Source organism: Bidens hawaiensis, unplaced genomic scaffold, assembly GCF_021521415.1.
Source record: "Bidens hawaiensis isolate Kalapana, Puna unplaced genomic scaffold, B.hawaiensis_p1.1 tig00021032_1, whole genome shotgun sequence".
NCBI classification, from domain to species: domain Eukaryota; kingdom Viridiplantae; phylum Streptophyta; class Magnoliopsida; order Asterales; family Asteraceae; genus Bidens; species Bidens hawaiensis.
In genome coordinates, this window is record NW_027493251.1 from 1 (window position 1) to 20160 (window position 20160).

Below are 20160 nucleotides of genomic sequence, written 5' to 3' on the forward strand. Positions count from 1 at the left end.
GGATGCATTGAAAAAAAAGCACTGGTGGCTCACCAACAAACAGGTATTGATTTTAATATTCAGTTTTCAATTTACAAACTCAGTTTCTGATCGAAATGTGTTTTCAGATTGTTGATATGTATGTGAAAGATGCTAGAACGCTAATTGATTCTGAAGAGCATAGCAACATTGCATCGGCAATTAGCTTGCTTGATGCAGCCCTAGCTTTATCTTCGAGGTGTGAGGCGGCTATGGAGTTGAAAGCTACGGCTCTGCTTCATCTCAGAAGGTTTAAAGAAGTTGCGGATATGCTTCAGGATTACATTCCGAGCCTCAAATTGACATCATATAATTCATCGTCATCGTCGTCGTTTTGATAACAATTCAAGAGAGCGAGCTAAGCTTTTGTCCGGAGATGCAGATTCGGATACACGATCCGAGCAATCGTGTATGTGTTTCTCTGTTTCCGATTTGAAGAAGAAAGTTATGGCTGGTATTGTTAAAAATCGTAACAGAGAAGGTGAATGGAGGGTATTGATTTGTTTCTTCGTGTTTCTCTCGTTTAAATTGCTTTGAATTAGGTTAAAATCAATCGATTGATTGTTCGATGATATTTGTTTGTTAAGAAACAGTTCTGAATCACGTCTAGATCCGTGTAAATGCTCTCTGGTGATTAAGATGAATTGACTACCTTCAACTTAGCCACAATTTATATAAATTAAGGTTATCTATAACAAACCGGTAGTTTACCGGTCTGTTGGACGGAAATATCAACACAGGAATGTGACGGACTACATTCAGTATCACATTTTTATCTTTTTTTCCCCAAATTGCTCAATTTTTTCAAATGCCATTGCGCATTCTAATTGACTTTTTACTATTCTGGTACTTGATTCTAGGTTGGAGAGGTAGGTCCCAGCAGAGCTCAGTTGGACCCGCAAGACTCACCTTAAAGAGGGACGTCTGAGCAAAGACCAACTGGTTCCGCAGGACCCACCATGCTCAGAGAGATGAAGACCTTACGCGCAGTACGCCAGCTGTTCCCCCTCCCCCCCCCCCCGCAGGAAAAGCCTCCCAATAGTGAAGTACCCCGCCTGTTCCCGCAGCTGCGGATACAAGCCATCAGGGGAAGGCTACCCGCACTAATAGTAAGGCTACACGTACAAGGCACTAACTCTCAATAATTCAGTAATGTCACCTGAAGAAGGAATGAGCAAGGCGGGAATACTCCTGCCCAAAATGAGCCAGTCCGTACGCTTCTGGAGGATCTTTTGTACTATACCTGCCAAGGTATGGACAAAATAGACAAGATCTGACCAAAGCAGCCCATCACAGGGTGACAGCTCACTGACAACAGTACGACGAGGAGCACGCTCTAGTACAAAATGTCATTATCAGCCGCTGCCTACTCACCAACCCTCATCGTGGCACGTACATAGCCTGCAGTTGGTGGAAAAAGAATAGTACACAGCCGGCTATGTCACTATCAGCCGCTGCCTACCCACCAACCACCAGTACGGCAAGTGCGTAGCCCCACAGTTGGTAGAAAAGGAATATTATACAGCTGGCTGTGTACCTGCTTGAAAACCTACCTTCGGCTATAAATACTCCAACACCTTGGAACGGTATTATTATCTGGTTTTATCACATATCATCTTATATCATCACATATCTTCTCTAGCTATTCCTCTTAATATACACTTATATTCAGAGCAATCTAGTCTGATTCTCACGCCGGGAGGGTGGTCACAAGGAGGTACCCCCCCTTCTCAGTGACGAGCTCACGGTGTCTGTTTTGCAGGGTCATCAGAAGAATAACCATCTTTGCTGGACCTAACCCTCGTGGGAAACATCTACTTGACCCTAAGATTATCCGTAATCCGCCGGGGGGGGTCACTTAGTGTTTCTTCATTGGCGTCATCCGTGCATAAAAGCTAGAACTAATTTTCTCAGTTTTTTCAAAACCTCTGGAAAGATGGTTAAGGTTACTCCGGTGCCAAGGCCAGCGAGTGACCAAGAAACCCCGGGTAACCACAACCCCAGCTACTGGGGGGAACACCGACGAGTACACAATTTTTACGAACACTACCCCGGTTACCCAAGCCGGGGCAAGTGCAGTAAACAATCCTTCACTGGGATTCACCGATACCCGTTGGAGAGGACAACAGACGAGGCTCCCCGCCAAACACTTGATCAAGTTAAAGCGTGGGCGGAAGCACGTCAGAAGGAATTCCAAGCTGAGTTGGATGAACGCTTACGTTCACTCCAACAGGGCTGACGAATTCGGAAGCACTCGACAACAGCTCAACATGAGCAATGAGTGCGAGAGTACTTGGATGATGATTGGGAGGAGTCCGACAGTGACGCAAACCCTCGTCATAGGGCGAAAGGGAAGCGCAAGGAAACGGACTTCCAACCAAGAAGGAATTTTGGAGAAACCTTCAAACCAAGGAACGCGGGGGGAAACCCACGTGACTTCTCCAAAACCTTTAGACCAACTGTTGCAATGCTGGGGAACGTCCAAGTTTGTAAGGGACATTGCGGAAGCAATCGCCCTGTAACACCCCGACCGATGGCGGATTATACATCGGGGCGCTACGAATTGTTTCATTACTCGTGACACTATTTGGGTGTCAATATTTAATAAATACATTTCATTGCGCATGCGCATAACACATCCATAAAGTAACATAAATCACATATCATAACTCATAATATTCAAATACATAAATTTGTCTTGTTATATTTTAAACTAGGTCCAAAGTAAAAGAAAACATCCTACGTGTCCTCGAGTTTCCAAAAGCAGCTACAGCAAACCTGAACATGTGTTAAAATAAAACGTCAACACTTGCGGTGTCGGTGAAAAATCAAGTTTAATAGATATAAATAGATAATAACAAAGCACTGCGCGCAACATGTGTATAACTGGTGTTTCAACATAGTGTGTAAACAGATTGTGATCAAGCCTAAATAGATCATAGCTCATAGTTCATAGCGTGCTCCAAATCGAGCAAAAACAAATAATCATTCGTGTGTGTGTGCAAACAACCCAAGAAAATCGTAACAATAGGTCTCCGTGTTTATCTAATGGATCCATGAAAAACTTCGGAATAGGCCGATCAAAGCGGTTAATGATCAACACATACAAATATACAACACTAGTAAACGTCCATAACACATGGGTTTTGCGCACATAATTTCATAAACAAGTTTAAGACTCAAGTTGTACGAACACATGAACATCCCAAAACGTTAAAAATAAAAGGGGATTAGGTACGAGATTACTCACTTGTAAAAGGTGCGTTGAAAGATAATGCAAGAACCAACTTTTAAACAAGCGAAAGTTAACCTATAAATAAGAGGTTATTGGTTTAATGATTGGTTTTTATGTCTTGAATATATGTAAGTCACTTAAACAAAATTATTTAAAAAAAATTATATATTATATATTTACCGAGATTTCTGGGCAGAAAAGAAGAGAAGACGGGTTGCAAAGAGGGGGAGTTGGAGGGCGTCGCTGAGGATCTTCGGCTGAGAGTAAGGGAGAAAGATTTTGGGGGAGTGTTTAAGTGTTTGAGGTGTAGTGTTTAATTAACCAAGAAATTAGTTTTATTTATAGGAAAACCCTAGGGAACACATCCCTTGAATTGGGGAAAAAGATCTTATCAAATCAAAGCAAAAGATATCAAAAGCAAGAGATATGGTGGCAGCTGCAGGGGATGGGGGAAGGCTGACAGGTTACTGTTCAAGACATGGAAAAGAAGATTTTAAAAGATTATGCCAGTTACTTTTTCTGACAAACCAAGAGGGTTGGTAAGCAAGCTGCGCCGAAAGTGACTTTTCGGACAGATGTCAGATCTGGCCTACTGTGCCCATACCTTGGCAGGTATAGCACAGAAGATAAGATATTTCAAAAGCATACAGGCTGGCTTAAACTGGAGAAAAGACTTAAGTGTCTAGCGCGAGAAGGCTTGAGTGCGCGAGGGCTAAGGCAGACAGAACAATCCTTAGCGCGCCGCGGGAAGAGAACTACAATCCTTAGCGCGCGCGGGAGAAGAACTACAATCCTTTGCGCGCCATGGGAACAGTTCGCCTCGCGTATCGCAGGAACAGCTGGTCTTCACGCAGGCTTCCTTGTAAGGAGTCTGGCGCGTGGAGCTGCGCAGACATCCTTAGGCGGGAAAGAACCAAAGGACAAGCAAAGAGTTAAGAGAAAAAGGGGGGTTCAAGGCTTAAGGGTTAAGCAGTGAGGGATGGGACGGCGACAGAGAGAAAAAGGGGCGGGACGGCGGGGAAAGGAATTATTATTATTATTATTATCATATTATTATTAGTAATATATATAATATATATATATATATATATATATATATATATATGATAAATTTATAAAGATTATAATCAAATTTTAAATCTTAAAATCGGATCCGAAAACGGGGTACCTGGGTCGGGTCGGATTTGGGCAGTTGTTACAGTCTCCCCTACTTTAAGAAATTTCGTCCCGAAATTTATCTCGAAGTAGGATGCGCAGAGAAAAGGTGCGGGTATTTGATCTTCATTTGATCTTCCCTTTCCCAAGTGAACTCGGGCTCCGCGCTTGGACTCCCAGCGAACTTTGACAATAGGGATGCGACTGCGCTTGGTTTGCTTCACCTCGCGATCCATAATCTCAACAGGCTTCTCAATGAAATGCATAGACTCATCAACTTGAACTTCATCAAGTGGTATGTGGAGGTTCTCGTCAGCTAAACATTCTTTGAGACTGGATACATGGAATGTTGGATGCACATTGCTGAGCGCGGGCGGCAGGTCCAGTTTGTAGGCAACCTTTCCCACTCTCGCAAGAATCTTGAACGGACCAACATAACGAGGTGCAAGCTTACCTTTCTTCCCAAAGCGGACAACACCCTTCCAGGGCGACACTTTGAGGAGGACAAGATCACCAACTAGAAATTCGAGAGGCTTCCCGCTGCGATCTGCGTAACTCTTCTGTCGGCTTCTGGCAGTCAGCAGATGATCACGGATCTTGGCGATTTTATCGGTTGTCTCTTGAACTAGTTCGGGTCCTGTGATTTGAACTTCACCCACTTCGTTCCAACAAATCGGCGAGCGGCACTTTCGACCGTAAAGTGCTCAAATGGGGCCATACCGATGCTGGAATGATAGCTGTTATTATAAGAGAACTCGGTCAGAGGTAGGTGTGAATCCCAATTACCTCCAAAATCAAGAACACAAGATCGAAGCATATCCTCAAGGGTTTGGATGGTTCGCTCAGACTGTCCGTCAGTCTGAGGATGATATGCTTGTACTCATGTCCAAACGAGTTCCTAACGCAGATTGGAGAGATTTCCAAAAAGCGAGATATAAAACGGCCATCGCGATCGGATATGATGCTCAAGGGAGTACCATGACGGCAGACAATTTCTTTGACATATAGATGCGCAAATTGTTCAACACGGTAGGTTTCACGAATGGGCAGGAAAGTGGGCAGACTTGGTCAATCGATCCACTATTACCCAAATGCTATCATGTTTGCTTGCGGTTGAGGGTAACTTGGTGATAAAGTCCATTGCTATACTTTCCCATTTCCACGTAGGAATTTCTGGTTGTTCGAGCAAACCAGTATGGGCGTTGATGTTCAGCTTTTACCTTAGAACAAGTTAGGCATTTAGCTACGAACACAGCAATATCCTTTTTCATACCGGGCCACCAATAAGTAAGGCGCAAATCTTTGTACATTTTGTCAGCGCCAGGATGAATGGAATATCGAGTTTTGTGCGCTTCACTCAGTATGTCAGTGCGAAGAATCTCATCATTGGGAATCCAGATGCGATTGAGATAACAGAGAGTTCCATTCAGGTTAGGGACTAGATGCGCTTCCGCACCACAAGCTAACTCGGCGCGTAGGTTGCCTTTGCTGATCGATGCGCGCTGCGCGTCGCGAATGCGCGATTCAAGATTGCTTTGGATCGGCGCGAAGTGAAGCTGCGTGCGCGGCAAAATACAGTTGAGTTGACTGGGTTTGCGGCTGAGCGCATCGGCTACCACATTAGCCTTTCCAGGGTGATATCGGATCTCACAATCGTAATCGCTGATGAGTTCGTTCCATCGGCGTTGTCTCATGTTAAGTTCCTTTTGATCAAAAATGTGCTGAAGGCTTTTATGGTCGGTGTAAATGATGCACTTAGTACCATAGAGGTAGTGTCTCCAGATTTTTAAGGCAAATACAACTGCGCCCAGTTCGAGGTCGTGAGTCGTATAATTCTTTTCATGAATTTTGAGTTGCCTTGACGCGTAAGCGATAACCTTGCCTCGTTGCATAAGTACACAACCGAGACCTTGGTTGGAGGCATCACAATAAACGACAAGGTCGTCAGTACCCTCTGGTAACGTTAGAACAGGAGCTTCGCACAACTTTCGCTTGAGCGTTTGAAAGGCTTCTTCTTGCTTCGAGCCCCAAATATACGGTTTGCCTTTGTGCGTTAAAGCCGTTAAAGGCAAGGCGATTTTTGAGAAGTTCGAAATGAATCGCCGGTAGTAACCAGCTAAGCCCAAAAAGGAACGGATTTCGGTAGGAGTTGTCGGTGTAATCCAGTGCTTGATTGCTTCAATTTTGGATGGGTCGACATGAATACCCATCTTGTTTACAACATGACCAAGAAACTGTACTTCGTCAGACCAAAACTCACACTTGGAGAGTTTGGCATAGAGTTGTTCGGTTCGAAGCTTTTGCAACACCAACAGAAGATGTTGTTCATGCTCGGCCTTGGTTTTGGAATATACCAGAACGTCATCGATAACACGATCACGAATTGGTCCAAGAAAGGCCTACACACCCGGTTCATTAGATCCATGAAGACAGCGGGTGCGTTGGTTAAACCGAAGGGCATGACCAAGAATTCAAAATGACCGTAGCGGGTTCGAAAGGCAGTTTTGGGAATATCTTCTTCGCGGATACGCAACTGGTGATAGCCAGAACGGAGATCGATTTTGGAGAAACAAGATGCACATTGGAGTTGGTCAAAGAGGTCGTCAATACGCGGTAAGGGGTACCGGTTCTTAATGGTGAGCTTGTTCAGCTCGCGGTAATCGATACACATGCGAAACGAACCGTCTTTCTTTTTAACGAACAAAACCGGAGCACCCCACGGCGAAGAGCTAGGGCGAATGAATACTTTATCGGTCAACTCTTGAAGTTGACTTGCTAATTCTTGCATTTCAGCGGGTGCAAGTCGATAAGGAGATTTGGCTACGGGGGATGCACCAGGAACAAGATCAACACGAAACTCGACTTCCCGAGCGGGAGGTAAACCAGAAAGATCTTCGGGAAAGACTTCAGGAAAGTCACGCACGATGGGGATTTCATGAAGTTTCTTCTTTCCTTCATCGGGTTTGGCCACATGAGCTAAGAACGCGACACATTTCTTTCGTAAAAGTCTTCGGGCTTCAGTGCATGACATAAGTTTAAGACCGTTAGATGGTTTCTCGCCGTAGATATGAAGATCTTGACCATTTTCCCGAGGAATGCGAATCAATTTCTTGGCGCAGATTACTTCGGCGCGATTTTGCGAGAGCCAGTCCATACCAATAATAACATCAAAACTTCCAAGAGGCATGGGAATGAGGTCGATTAGAAAATCGTGTTCATTAAGGTTAAGCGTGCAATCTTTGATCACGGAGTTTATTATAATTGTTTCACCGTTAGCCATTTCAACTGTAAAGTTTCCGTTTAAGTTTATTCGCGGTCGCGCAAGTTTTTGTTCAAATGCGCGAGAAATAAAACTCCTATCGGCGCCAGTATCAAAAAGTATAGATGCATATTGTCCGTTAAGTAAAAATGTACCATTAACCACGTCATTATTCGCTTGCGCTTGGTGCACGGTCATATTAAAAGCTCGTCCGCGCGCCACTTGGTTTGAAATTTGGTTAACCGGATTAGCTTGCGTAATTTGTACTTGTAGTCTCGGGCACGCGTTCCGGAAATGACTGGGGTCACCGCAGTTATAGCACGACCTGGGTCGTGGATTATGGTATGTTGATTGTGGGTTTTGCGGGTAGGTTGGTGGTGTTTGCGCGATTGGGTTGGCGGGAAGGACTCTACAGTACTCAGCAGTGTGACCAATACGGCCACATCTGTTGCATTGTCGACACGGGGCTTGAGTTGGGTGATGAAGTTTACAGGTTGGGCAAAAGGGTTGGTTTCCTGTGTAAGGTTTCTTAGTTGACGGGGCAGGGAGCGCGGAATTGGTTAAGGCATAGTTATGGACTACAGTGGGTGTTGGGTAGGTTGACAGTGGGTTAGGAGCGTGTACTGGAGGTTGGTAGGCGGGTTGCTGGACAATGAGCGGGTTGGTAAGCGCGTAGGCTTGATGATTGGGTTTGTGCCTGCGTTTGAGGTTGTTACGGTTTGAGGGTTCTGGCTTAGTTTCTGTTGGTTCTGGGACAGTCTTGGTGAGTTTGGTCTTCTCGGCTCCCCGCAGGAACAGGGTTCCTGCCCTGACATGGTTGTCGCTGAGCACAGCGGCCAACTCGATGGCGTCAGAGAGGGTTACTGGGTTCCTGGCCCATACAGAATCTTGAATTTCCATGGGGAGACCCCCAAGAAACTTTTCGATGGCGCGGCGGGAAGGGGTAACTAGGTGCGGGACAAGCAAACTTAGTTCGTGAAAGCGCGTAGCGTACTCGCGCGCTTCGCCACTGTACTGTTTCAAGTTCCAAAATTCCTCCTCAAGGCGCTTTACTTCGTTGGGAGGGCAGAATTCTCGAGTCAAAAGATCCTTGAATTCCTCCCAGAGCATGCTAGAAGCAGCCTCTGCGCCACGCGCGTGAGCTACTCCGTTCCACCATGTAAGCGCCCTTGATTCCAGGACACTTGAGGCGTATAAGGTTCGTCGGTCTGGAGGGCAATGGGTATTGAGGAAGGTGTTCTCAATTTTCTCGAGCCATTGGAGCATTACGGTGGCTCCTTCGAGCCCTGTGAATTTCGGAGGGTTACCCGCATTAAAGGACTTAATATTGTATCCGGAGGGGTTGGTATTATTTTGATTTAAGGCTTGGGCTATTGCGGCGGCCATTTCCTGGGAACGACGCTGCATACGTCTGCGCGAGGCTTCTCTCCTCTGATGACGGCGAGCTGATAGCGGAGGCATTCTATAAAAGTTTTAGTTTTTGTTAATATCTTGGTATGGGAAATCGTTTTAGCGCAAAGTATATCATTGTAAAGCTTGTTTCGCGGAGTTAAATGTTATCAAATTTTGAAGTAAAATATGAATTTAAATGCAAACTTAATACAGGTAATGAATTCGAATTGAAAATCGACAATTCATGCATCACCATGACTTTTCAAATCTTCAATTTAAAATATACGAGTAAATGAGTATTGGAGGTTGACAATTCATGTATCACCATGACTTTTCAAATCTTCAATTTAAAATATACGAGTAAATGAGTATTGGAGGTTGACAATTCATGTATCACCATGACTTTTCAAATCTTCAATTTTAGAACATAAAGTTAATGGGGATTGAAAATCAACTATTCATGTATCACCATGACTTTTCGGATTTTCCATGTTAAGTCCCAACAACAAACGAATATGTAAGTAAAGAAACGAATTGAAATTTAACAATAAAAATCGAAAGATCGCGGATAAAACATGAAATCATGTGCTGCGTATGCGCAAGCATATTTTATAAATATCGAGTAATTAACAATTAGCGCGCAATCATGAGATTTTTTCTCATGCGCGAGAAGGGACTCTTAGGTATTCTAGGTCATTACGTCTAACCACCTAATCCTAAAGTCACGGAGCTCTGATACCAATCCGTAACACCCCGACCGATGGCGGATTATACATCGGGGCGCTACGAATTGTTTCATTACTCGTGACACTATTTGGGTGTCAATATTTAATAAATACATTTCATTGCGCATGCGCATAACACACCATAAAGTAACATAAATCACATATCATAACTCATAATATTCAAATACATAAATTTGTCTTGTTATATTTTAAACTAGGTCCAAAGTAAAAGAAAACATCCTACGTGTCCTCGAGTTTCCAAAAGCAGCTACAGCAAACCTGAACATGTGTTAAAATAAAACGTCAACACTTGCGTGTCGGTGAAAAATCAAGTTTAATAGATATAAATAGATAATAACAAAGCACTGCGCGCAACATGTGTATAACTGGTGTTCAACATAGTTTGTAAACAGATTGTGATCAAGCCTAAATAGATCATAGCTCATAGTTCATAGCGTGCTCCAAATCGAGCAAAAACAAATAATCATTCGTGTGTGTGTGCAAACAACCCAAGAAAATCGTAACAATAGGTCTCCCGTGTTTATCTAATGGATCCATGAAAACTTCGGAATAGGCCGATCAAAGCGGTTAATGATCAACACATACAAATATACAACACTAGTAAACGTCCATAACACATGGGTTTTGCGCACATAATTTCATAAACAAGTTTAAGACTCAAGTTGTACGAACACATGAACATCCCAAAACGTTAAAAATAAAAGGGGATTAGGTACGAGATTACTCACTTGTAAAAGGTGCGTTGAAAGATAATGCAAGAACCAACTTTTAAACAAGCGAAAGTTAACCTATAAATAAGAGGTTATTGGTTTAATGATTGGTTTTTATGTCTTGAATATATGTAAGTCACTTAAACAAATTATTTAAAAAAAATTATATATTATATATTTACCGAGATTTCTGGGCAGAAAAGAAGAGAAGACGGGTTGCAAAGAGGGGAGTTGGAGGCGTCGCTGAGGATCTTCGGCTGAGAGTAAGGGAGAAAGATTTTGGGGAGTGTTTAAGTGTTTGAGTGTAGTGTTTAATTAACCAAGAAATTAGTTTTATTTATAGGAAAACCCTAGGGAACACATCCCTTGAATTGGGGAAAAAGATCTTATCAAATCAAAGCAAAAGATATCAAAAGCAAGAGATATGGTGGCAGCTGCAGGGGATGGGGAAGGCTGACAGGTTACTGTTCAAGACATGGAAAAGAAGATTTTAAAAGATTATGCCAGTTACTTTTTCTGACAACCAAGAGGGTTGGTAAGCAAGCTGCGCCGAAAGTGACTTTTCGGACAGATGTCAGATCTGGCCTACTGTGCCCATACCTTGGCAGGTATAGCACAGAAGATAAGATATTTCAAAAGCATACAGGCTGGCTTAAACTGGAGAAAAGACTTAAGTGTCTAGCGCGAGAAGGCTTGAGTGCGCGAGGGCGAAGGCAGACAGAACAATCCTTAGCGCGCCGCGGGAAGAACTACAATCCTTTGCGCGCCATGGGAACAGTTCGCCTCGCGTATCGCAGGAACAGCTGGTCTTCACGCAGGCTTCCTTGTAAGGAGTCTGGCGCGTGGAGCTGCGCAGACATCCTTAGGCGGGAAGAACCAAAGGACAAGCAAAGAGTTAAGAGAAAAGGGGGGTTCAAGGCTTAAGGGTTAAGCAGAGGGGCGAGACGGCGACAAGAGAGAAAAAGGGGCGGGACGGCGGAAAGGAATTATTATTATTATCATTATTATTATTAGTAATATATATATATATATGATAAATTTATAAAGATTATAATCAAATTTTAAATCTTAAAATCGGATCCGAAAACGGGAACCTGGGTCGGGTCGGATTTGGGCAGTTGTTACACGCCCCGAAGAGTGCCAAACGGATGTCCAACATCGGCACTTATGATAGTATATCCGACCCAGATGATCACTTGAACAGATTCGTAGCGGGGGCAACCGTCAGCAACTGGACGGAACCCACGCGGTGTTATATGTTCCAGATGACGCTGGTTGGAGCGGCCAGGGCGTGGTTTGATCGTTTACCGGTCCACCACATCTATGATTGGGCGGACTTCCAACACAAGTTCAGCCAGCACTTCAGCCAACAGAGGAAATATACTGAAGAGCAGTGGACGATCCTCAACTGCGTTAGAGAAGATGATGAATCTTTACTAGACTTCATCACTCGCTTCAACTCGAAAAAGCTGAGTCTGGGCACCAAAAGCGAAGATCTTGTTCGCGCCGCTTTCATCCAGGGCGCCGAATACCCAGAGCTTATCCGCACGTTGACGGGTAAAGACGGCATGCCATCCACATGGGATGCCATCATGACGGCGGCCAAGCGCTTTGCCGAAACGGAAAAGTAACTGGGTAGGGATCTTCCCCAGAGTACAAACCTCTACACGCAGAGGACTAGAGAAAACAACGTCCGGACCGCCCGGCAAAACAAAAAGAGGAAGCTAGGTATTTGGTAGTCAAGGGTAAACTTTGACACCTCATCCAGCTCTCGCCCTCTAGTAGGCGGAAGGGATAACACGCACCCATCATGCCGAAACCCCCGGTGGACGCCACTTACCAAAAGCGTCACGGAGATATTTGCCACCGAAAAACTCCCATGGCCAAAAGCTCCAATGGTCCGGCAGCGACATAACGCGGATCAGAGCAAATCCTGTGACTTCCACGGGACAAAGGGTCACACCACTGAGGAGTGTATATCCTTGAGGGATATTGTTGAAACATTCGTCAAGGATGGAAAACTTACACACCTTGTGGCATCAATCGAGAATGGAGGGAAGAATGATAGCCGATACAAAAGCAACGGACGAAAGCCCGTTGACATCAGCATCCACATGGTTCATAGTAACGTCAGAGGAAGAAAAAGACGAACGACAGAACCATGCGCGTGGAAGGAAGCTGAGGTGCGCTTCCCGCGAGTGCCAGGAGGACCCAGCAAAGAAGGCCCTATCGTCATCAAAAGCCAGCTGGGGCACTACATCACTTCCCGCACTCTTGCTGACAACGGCGCCTCGTCAACGGTTATGTACAGGCAGTTCTTCGACAAGCTAGATGACGAAGACAAGGATCGCCTGGAAACGGTCTACGCCTCGTTGGAAGGGTTCGACGGCAGCACAAACACCCCCCTGGGTATCCTTTCTTTCCCCGTCATTCTCACAGACGGGAAACACTCCCGCACAGAAGACGTGGACTTTTTCGTAATGAGGAAGCCACACCACACATACGACATTCTCTTCGGGAGAGACGGGATGGCAAGATTCAATGCCGTGGTATCTTCAGTCCACGGCATGATGGGATGGCCAACAGCTGAGGGTGTAGCGATGATCACCGGTATTCCCCAGGTATGCATCGCATCTGTCTCATCAAAACCCAAACCAAATATGGCTAAACCAACCATCACCGAACCAGAAGAATGGGCCTTCAATGGCAAATACCCTGACCAGGCTGTTACCATTGGCCCAACAGTCACTGATCCTACGCGCACCTTACTCAAACGCTTACTACAGAAAAACGCTGACATCTTCGCGTGGACACCAGCTGACATGACTGGTGTACCTCGAAGTAAGGCAGAGCATAAGCTCAAGTGTGACCCGGCTTTTACGCCAGTCATACAAAAGCGCAGAGTAATGGGGGCGGAACAAGCTAACGCGTGTAGAACCCAAGTCAAGGAACTCCTTGACGCGGGCATCGTACGCGTTAGCAGATATCAAACATGGGTTGCAAATCCCGTCATGGTACCGAAGTCTAACAAACAATGGCGCATGTGCATAGATTTCAAAGACTTAAACAAAGCATGCCCCAAAGATTGTTACCCGTTACCCGAAATTGATCTTAAGGTAGATTCGTTAGCACCGTTTCGCCTTAAATGCTTCCTTGATGCGTATAAGGGGTACCATCAAATCCACATGGCCGTTGACGATCAGGACAAAACCGCATTTCGGACGCCCGATGACACATTTTGTTATCAAATGATGCCATTCGGACTTAAGAATGTCGGGTCCACATACCAACGCCTGATGGACACAGTGTTTCATGCCCAAATTGGGAGGAACTTGGAAGTCTACATGGATAACTTGGTCATCAAAATCCCTGACCCAGAAGCGATGTTGAGAGACATCGAAGAAACTTTCAACACGCTCAGAAAGATAAACATGAAGCTCAATCCGAGCAAGTGTTCCTTTGGGATGGAAGAAGGGAAGTTCTTAGGAGTCATTGTTACTAAAGATGGCTTCAGAGCGAACCCTGAAAAGGTCGAAGCCATTATCAAAATGGAATCACCTACTACCATCAAGCAAGCTCAGACACTGAATGGACGACTAGTCGCACTTAACCGCTTTTTGGCAAACCATGCGGATAGGTCGTTCCCATTCGTGTCAACATTGAGAAACTATTTAAAGAAAACGCACTTCCGCTGGACACCAGAAGCGGAAGCAGCTTTTCAGGAAATTCGGTCACGCTTGATCGAACTCCCAACGCTCACAGCACCAGAAGCGGGGGAGGAATTAATCCTATACCTTTCCGCCACAGATAGAGCAACCGGGGCAGTCCTGCTAGTAGAGCGAAAAGGCATCCAGATGCCAATCTACTATGTTAGCCGTGTCCTAACAGACGTAGAAACCCGGTACTCTACCCTGGAAAAATTAGTCTTAGCACTTGTACAGGCTTCACGCAGGCTAAGACGATATTTCCAGGGTCACCCAATCACCATTCTCACCAACTTCAAACTTGCAAACGTTCTAGGCAAACCCGAATTGTCAGGACGCCTAGCCAAATGGGCAATAGAATTGGGAGAATACGCGATAAAGTACAAACCGAGGCCAGCCATAAAAAGCCAGGTCTTGGCCGACTTTATTACAGAAGTCCCCGCTTCGCGGGAGAAAGAGTGCCAGGAGGAGGCTCAACCCTCTCCAGCACAGGACATCGATGATGTCTGGCGACTCTACACTGATGGAGCAGCCAGCAACGAGGGTTCAGGCGCAGGGTTGAAACTAACCAACCCAGCAGGCCAAGAATACACTTACGCTATTCGACTGGATTTTCCAAGTACGAATAACGAAGCGGAGTATGAAGCATTCTTGGCCGGGCTGAGAATTGCGCGTAAGATGGGAGTGAAAAACTTGGAAGCCCACGTGGATTCCATGTTAATAGCCAACCAAATAAACGGGACGTACACGGCCGTGAACGACACAATGGCCCTGTACCTCGCACAAGCAAAAACCCTTATGCGCGATTTTAACGATTGTAAAGTCATACACGTCAAGCGTAGCGAAAACAAATCTGCGGATGCGTTAAGCAAGCTTGCATCATTAGCCTTCACCCACTTGGGAAAGGACATCCGCATTGAACTCCTTGGAGCACCATCAGTCCCGCACAAGGAAATTTGTGTCATCCAAACAGGCACAGAAACGTGGATGACACCAATAATAAATTACCTTGCGGCGGGTATACTACCAGAGTCAAAAACACAGGCAAGAAAAATACGCAATAAAGCACTGAACTATCAACTCATCGATGACATCCTTTACAGGTGTAATTTTCTTGGCCCACTCCTAAGATGCGTGGACAACCAAGATGCTGGCTACCTCCTAAGGGAAGTGCACGAGGGCATCTGTGGAGTACACGCAGGTCCACGCGCTGTCGTAGCTAAGCTAAATAACGCGGGATACTTTTGGCCGGGGATGCATACGGATGCACTGGCATACATCAGAAAGTGTAGGTCTTGCCAACTCTACGCACCTAACACGCATCGCCCGAAGAATGAACTTGTTCCAGTCACCTCTTCATGGCCATTTCAGAAGTGGGTCATCGATGTGACAGGCCCATTACCCACAGCAGCAGGGAACGTTCAGTTTCTAGTGGTAGCCATCGACTACTTCACCAAGTGGATAGAAGCAAAACCCTTAGCCCAAACAACCGCAAAACATATCAAAAAATTTATTTGGGAATTTATTATTTGTCGTTTTGGACTTCCCCAGAATTTGGTGAGCGATAACGGCACCAACTTTGCTGACAAGAAGCTACAAAAGTGGCTGGAAGAACTTCAAATCACCTACACCTTTACCTCAGTGGCGCACCCGCAGGGTAATGGTGAGGTGGAAAGAGCAAATAAGAGCATCGTCGACGGCATAAAGAAAAGACTCTTGGAACACAAATCCGGCTGGGTGGACGAAGTTCCACACGTCCTTTGGGCAAACAGAACGCTGAAAAAGGCAAGTACGGGAGAAACCCCGTTCAGCCTCACTTATGGCACTGAAGCCATGGTCCCGGTCGAAATTGGTCTACCCTCACCAAGGGTCTTGATTCAGCCAGAAGGCAATGATGCGGAAAGACGGTTAGACCTTATGCTAACCGAAGAACACAGAGACTTAGTCGCAGCGCGTGAAGAGAACTACAAGCGACAAATGCAAAAGTACTACAACACGCGGGTAAAAACTCTGCAACTTCAATGTCGGAGATTACATACTGCGTAACAACGAGGCTTCGAACCAAGAACGCCCAGGAAAGCTGGCCCCGGTCTGGGAAGGGCCATACATTATCAAAGAAGTTTTGGGAAAGGGCGCATACCGGCTCGAAAGGCTCGATGGCACCCCCATCCCAAGAACATGGAATGGAGCTCAATTACGCAAATGTTATATGTAGATCAATTCCAAACTTATAAAGAAAAGGCCTAGAGCCACTTCTAATGAAAATGATTCTCCTTTATCACATTGTGTTGATAGCCTTACCTTTATACTTATTCAAAACACTGATATGCCGGTATTCACTGCATAAATAAGTGGGGAAGTAAGTCGTTGCGTGTGGAAGGCGGCAAAACCCGCATAAACACAAGAAACGGCAAAAATTTCTAAGGAAAAGATGAGGAAAACCTTCACGCAGGTCAGATATAGGTAAAGTTTAGCCATCCTATTAAGTGAAAGTGACGGTCTTACCCGCACAATCACGAAAGAGAGCAAAACTTTAACCTATCATCTGCCACGTTGAAAGGTTAACTTATCCAAACTACTGAAGAAATTGCTAAGTTAAACTAAAATATGCGTGAAACAAAGATTCAAAAATAAGAGGGAATATACCCCCTTACCTTGGTAACCAAGAAACCGTAAGACAAGTGCGGGTACAGTGTTAAGGCGAAACCCTTCACATACTTAGCACCTGCAGGGAATTGAAGCCAAGAATACCTTGGTAACCAAGAACCCGTAAGACAAGTGCGGGTACAGTGTTAAGGCGAAACCCTTTACATACCTAGCACCTGCAGGGAATTGAAGCCAAGAATACCTTGGTAACCAAGAACCCGTAAGACAAGTGCGGGTACGGTGTTAAGGCGAAACCCTTCACATACCTAACACCTGCAGGGAATTGAAGCCAAGAATACCTTGGAAGTCAAGTAACTATAAGACGAGTGCGGGTACAGTGTCAAGGCGAAACCCTTCACATACTTAGCACTTGCAGGGAATTAAAACCAAGAAGAATCTTCTGGGCTATGCTTGTGGAAAGGGAAATAACATCCCCGCATAGCGGGAACGTTGAGAACTAGATTGTTTGAAGCTCCAAGATGGAATTGGTTGTTTAACATAATTGATCACTATGTCTAAAACTACCAAAACCTCGTGGAGAATCTACACAAGTGAAACTCAACGCTCCTGACTTGCGAGGAGGTTACACACCTACCCGCATCATACCCAAAGATCAAGCAGAAAAGTCGGAAATTTCTGCACGTGACATTAGGAAAACCGCGGGAAGAATCCCCACGGAAAACCTTAAAACTAAAAACCCTTTTCAAAACCCCTTGCTTATGTCCAAAAGTTCACCTCACTTATTAACAATTCATGAGAAGAACATTGGACTGGGGGGACTTGAAGAGGTAGGTCCCAGCAGAGCCCAGTTGGACCCGCAAGACTCACCTTGAAGAGGGACGTCTGCGCAAAGACCAACTGGTTCCGCAGGACCCACCATGCTCAGAGAGATGAAGACCTTACGCGCAGTACGCCAGCTGTTCCCGCAGGAAAAGCCTCCCAATGGTGAAGTACCCCGCCTGTTCCCGCAGCTGCGGATACAAGCCATCAGGGAAGGCTACCCGCAATAATAGTAAGGCTACACGCACAAGGCACTAACTCTCAATAATTCAGTAATGTCACCTGAAGAAGGAATGAGCAAGGCGGGAATACTCCCGCCCAAATGAGCCAGTCCGTACGCTTCTGGAGGATCTTTTGTACTATACCTGCCAAGGTATGGACAAAATAGATAAGATCTGACCAAAGCAGCCCATCACAGGGTGACAGCTCACTGACAACAGTACGACGAGGAGCACGCTCTAGTACAAATTGTCACCATCAGCCGCTGCCTACTCACCAACCCTCATCGTGGCACGTACATAGCCTGCAGTTGGTGGAAAAGGAATAGTACACAGCCGGCCATGTCACTATCAGCCGCTGCCTACCCACCAACCACCAGCACGGCACGTGCGTAGCCCACAGTTGGTAGAAAAGGAATATTATACAGCTGGCTGTACCTGCTTGGAAACCTACCTTCGGCTATAAATACTCCAACACCTTGGAACGGTATTATTATCTGGTATTATCACATATCATCTTATATCATCACATATCTTCTCTAGCTATTCCTCTTAATATACACTTATATTCAGAGCAATCTAGTCTGATTCTCAAGCCGGAGGGTGGTCACAAGGAGGTACCCCCCCTTCTCAGTGACGAGCTCATGGTGTATGTTTTGCAGGTCATCAGAAGAATAACCATCTTTGCCGGACCTAACCCTCGTGGGAAACATCTACTTGACCCTAAGATTATCCGTAATCCGCCGGGGTCACTTAGTGTTTCTTCATTGGTCAAGCATGTTGCCATTTAGGATTAATGGAGGACTCAATGGCTCTATTACAGACCGGAAAGCGTCTCGCCTCCGCCGCATTCCGCCGCGAAAGCGTCTGCTGGTCGGACGACAGTTTCACCTTCTACGGCAACCAGCAACAAACAGCCTCCGAGAGCATCTGTCACCTAGTCAGTCACATCAAGCTCCTCCTCCGCCGCAAAACCGCCGCCATCGCCGCTGCGGAAGCCGGCTTACACACCGAATCAATACGCCATTTCTCCAAAATCATCGAAGGCCGCCGCAGCATTCCTCAAAACTTCCTCGCCGAATGCTACATGCAACGCGCTGCCGCGTTCAAATCCGCTGGCCGAATCGCTGAAGCCATTGCGGATTGTAACCGGACGTTGTCTTTAGATCCGTCATGTGTTGAAGCTTTGCATACCAGAGCTTTATTATTCGAAACGATTAACTGTCTCACTGACTCTCTTCACGATCTCGAACACTTGAAACTATTACACAACTCAATCCTCCGCGACCGGAAACTCCCCGGTCCGGTTTGGAAACGTCAAACCGTCGGATACAACGAAATTCCCGCGAAACTGCGGTCAATTTCAACCAAAATTGAGAATCTAAAACAAAGAGTTGCTTCTGGTGAAATCGGAAATGTGGATTATTACGCGTTATTCAGATTAAGAAGAGGTTGTTCACGATCTGAATTAGAACGATCGCACTTGTTACTAACTCTTCGTCACAAACCGGATAAATCTATTGGTTTCATAGACCGGTGTGAGTTTTCGGACGATGGTGATGTGGACTCGGTTAAAGAGCGAGCACGAATGTCTGGATTGTTATTGTTCAGATTGATTCAGAGAGGGTACACTAGTCTAATGAGAATAGTGTTGGATGAACAAGCATTGGATAAACAAAGGAAGAAGATAAAACATGATGAACATGTTCACCAACAATTGGCAACAAAATCAGTTGAGATTGTGGCAATGAGAAATAATAATATTAAAGGAAGTGAAGGTGAGAAGAAAAATGCATTTAAAGGGGTGTTTTGTAGAGATCTTTCGGTTGTGGGGAATTTGTTGTCGCAAACCGGGTTTAATCGTTCGATTCAGGTGAAATATGCAGGTTTAAGCTGTTAGATGATCGGAAAATATGGTGATGTACAAATGTATGGTGGTGGTGGTTTACGGTGGGAAAAGGTTCCAATTTTGTCAGTAATTGTGGTTGTTTTCTAAGTTAATTTGATTATTTTGTGGTGGTGTGGTACGTGTACAAAGTTATATGTTTCGGCAGCAGAAATTTACCATCAATCAAAGCTCTTGGAAACAAGATTCTCTTTTCCCATGCAAAACTTTTATTTCATTTTCTTAAAAAGTTAAAATAGTCAGTGAAAAAATGAGAATTTTATAACAATACAAACATAATATTTAATTATGTTTAAAGCAAACCAAAGTTAATTTTCTTTTATATAATAACATCGAGCATCGTTTACAAGCTGGTTTGTAAGATGAAGCGACCAATTGTGAAACGTTATTA

General features: G+C 45.1%; 1 pseudogene across 1 annotated transcript; it reads left to right on the forward strand.

Annotated features, from left to right (window-relative positions):
• Nucleotides 1–4: 4 nt before the first annotated feature.
• LOC143562561 (uncharacterized) lies at nt 5–19960 on the forward strand (annotated as a pseudogene). Its single transcript, XR_013140507.1, has 3 exons — nt 5–43; nt 108–510; nt 18621–19960. The product of XR_013140507.1 is annotated as an uncharacterized LOC143562561 (transcript).
• The last annotated feature ends 200 nt before the right edge of the window (nt 19961–20160 follow it).